The following is a 3434-nucleotide window of genomic DNA, read 5'->3' on the forward strand; positions in this document are numbered from 1 at the left end:
AGGCGTGCACCACCACATCCCTCTACTTTCCTTTCTTCCTCTTGTCTCCTACCTGCTTCTTTTATTTTAATATGTTTTGTATTGGTTAATTGTGTGTGTCTTTACAAACCACTATATATGAATTTTTTTTTTTTTGGAACAAAAAAAGAGCTCATAAAAATAGTAATGACTAAATGAACACATCAATTAACTTCAAGACTCCATGCTTTAACGCTTTAAGAATGCCCGTTAAGGATTCATTAACTGGAATGACAGCTGCCTGCTACACATCCTGAAGAGTTCATTGGTGAGCAATCACAGTCTCTCAACATGGAAGTATGAGGTCTGATCAACAAAGACAGCAGATGTTTAAATTTGAAAATTCATATTACAGTAAAAATTGCATCGTCATGAGTCCCCTTCAAACCCCTCCCCTCACTGACGACACATTCACCCATCACTTGCACTTCCTGAAGCACTTCTGAGGGTCATCTTTCCTGGCTGTCTTTAACGGTGGTGTCTCAGCCCCCAAACTGTACAGAATCCACCCAAAACATTTGCCGTCACTGTCATTTTGACTTTGTAGAAAATCCAGAATCTGCCCCAGCCAGATCAGGTGAATAAGGTGAATAAGGACACATCATAGTAGTTTCATGACAGAAATGACACTAAATGCTTGACCAAAAAGTGGTGATCAAAAATAGAGTGAATGTTTAAATTTTAAAAATTATTACAGGAAAAGCCACATAACCATAACCCCCCCACCCTTTATGATACTCCCCCTGGCTTTGAGCACATTTAACCCTTCACTGCTAGCACGGGCCTTTTACTGTAATAAGGTTTTTAAAAATGTAAAACATTCTTCAGATTTTCAAATGCCCCTGGGTAAACAAGGGTCTCTGCCAGGGGAATAGCTGGTACTCAAGGTTCACAGAGGCTGAGTCCAGCACGTAAGTGAGGGAGTGCTATGGTTTGTGTCTATGTCCCCGCCAAAGCCTCATGCAGTCATGAGGCGAGCTTCTAGAGGTTATGATTGATTCATGGTCCAACCTTGGGATTGTGGGTGACTGTTACACCCGCCCTGGGGTAGCAGCCTGCATACAATGTAAGGGAGGGAAAGAGGCCTGCTCTCTGCTCCTCTCTTTTTGCTCTTGCTGATTTTGCTGTGTTCTGCCCCCATGAACTGTTGCCTTCTGCCATGTGCCACTGTGCCTTGGAGCCAGCTGAGAATGAACTGAAACCTCCACAGATTGTGAGCCAAATAAACCCTTCCTTTGTTAATTGTGGGCATCAGGTATTTCATCCCAGCAATGAGAAAAAAGTAACTAAGACAGGGAGTCACTGCTTCCCAGCCCTAGGAGTGAGCGCCACACTTTTTGATGACTTTGCCATTTTTCCAAGACAAATGTAAATATGCTAAAAACCCAGATGGGAAAACTCTTGTTACTTCAGATGGAAAAGCACTGCAGTTGCTGCTTATGTTATACAGAGAGAAGGTGTGCCGTGGGCATTGCATTTTCTTGTTTGGGAGACTTCTGTGGTCAATGTTTGGATCCCTGCTTTTTCCAACACTGAACTGCTGGTAAATGTCCGTATCAGTACAGAGACGGGTGGCATCACCACGTGGATGCAGAGGTGTGAGGCCAATAAGGAGATCTTGAGTTCTGTTTACAGTTTATGGAATGTTTTCTGTTGGTGTTTTTTTCAAAAGGAAGTAAGTTCACAATTTTTTATTTACCAAATGTGAAAAATTAGTCTTTACAAATTGTTAGTTTATTCTTTTTCTTGAACCTTGCTAAGATTCTGTCTGAAAGAACAAGACATATTAAAAATGAACAAAATGAATAAACAAGGTAAAAAAGAAATCCTTCATGGCGAAATTAGCCTGTTTAGATTCCCATAATGAGATTCTCAAAGGTGATTATATTTTTCATTTGAGCAACGGTGTATTTTTAGAACTGAGATGAACTGTGAGACTCAGTAATATTCACTTAGACAAGAACAGTGTTCTGGTTGTTTTTAAATTATCAAAACCAAAAATCAGATCTACACCAACAGTCCTAGGTTTCTGCGTAGAAAGAGTGCTTTAGTTCAAATTTCATCCTAGAAGTTATTTTTAAAAGATCTTTTTCAAGAGCGAAGCATTTCCAGTTTGAGCAAGGATACTTTCATTAAATTACAAACGAGTAAGTCCCACGACAGTACTATTCGCCGTGCCTCAGTTTCAGCCTGGAGGGGAATGGATGTTTCAGAATTCAAATGATGGGCTTGGTGTCGCACTCTTCTAATCCTAGCACTAAGGAGGCTGAGGCAGGAGGATCGTTGTGAGTTCGAGACCAGCCTGGGCTACAAAGTGAGCTCAAAACCAGCCTGAAATGCACAGTGAGACCCCTCAGAAAGATAAAAAAAAAGAATTCAAACGTTGCCGCGGGGTGAAACTAATCGCAGCAGCTGTCTTCTCCCCGTTTTCAATCACTCTCGGGGAAAGCAGGATTAGATACTCACTGTCAAACACAGTTTCTCCATTCCGGGCTGTTATTTTTTAATTCTCCACTTCGGAGTAGTAAAATGTCGAAGCATGTAAAATACTCAAATACTCCCGCGTACGAGTCGCGGGCCGAGTGGAGGAGATGGGCAGGCTCTGTTCAGCATCCCGGCTTCACTGAGCTCAGCTCAGCTCACTCAGGAAAGTTATGACGGCTGGTTTTTTGTTTGTTTGTTTGCTTGCTTTTTTATTTTAAAGAGAGTAGTACATGAGAAACATACAAACAGAAAAATAGAGCAGTAGCAGCATACCAGTATCACCAACGTAAACAAACCAAAGAAAGAACATTCAAAGTGATACAGGGTCTCAAGACAAATTAATACAAATTAACGGTGGTTGTTACGTTGCATATCACTCTCCTCAACTACGTTGCTCAGATTACCAGATGCAAGAATGGAAGATTGCTCAAGCCATTAAAGAGAATAAGAAAATAATTCTTTGATAAAACCGTAGAGATAATACAGAGTTTCACCAGACAAGATGGTAGGAGTTCACCATTGTAATTCCAGTGCATACTGTTACCTTCAGATCAGTTGCTCAGACCACCAGACACAAGCATGCAAAGTTGACCAGAACATAGAAAAACTGTGAACATTAACTGTTCATTTCAATACACCATCAGACAGCAGCAATACAGTCATCGCAGCTGTTCATATATATATTTATATTTTGCCTTCTTTCTCTTTTTTTCTTTCCCTCATCCTGGTCATTCCTTCCTTTGAGAAATTTCTTTCCCTTTCCTATCATCTATTGTACATTTTGAGTTTTACCTAGTCTTTCAGGCTCCTACACCAAGGAGACAATACGATGTTTACACATGTGGGTGCAATTTATTTCACTTATAAGTATGGTCTCTAGTTGCATCCATTTACCTACAAAAGCCTCGAGTTTATCTTTTTTAATAGCTGAG

This window comes from Chinchilla lanigera, unplaced genomic scaffold (genome assembly GCF_000276665.1).
Source record: "Chinchilla lanigera isolate Chin_1 unplaced genomic scaffold, ChiLan1.0 scaffold00070, whole genome shotgun sequence".
NCBI lineage: Eukaryota > Metazoa > Chordata > Mammalia > Rodentia > Chinchillidae > Chinchilla > Chinchilla lanigera.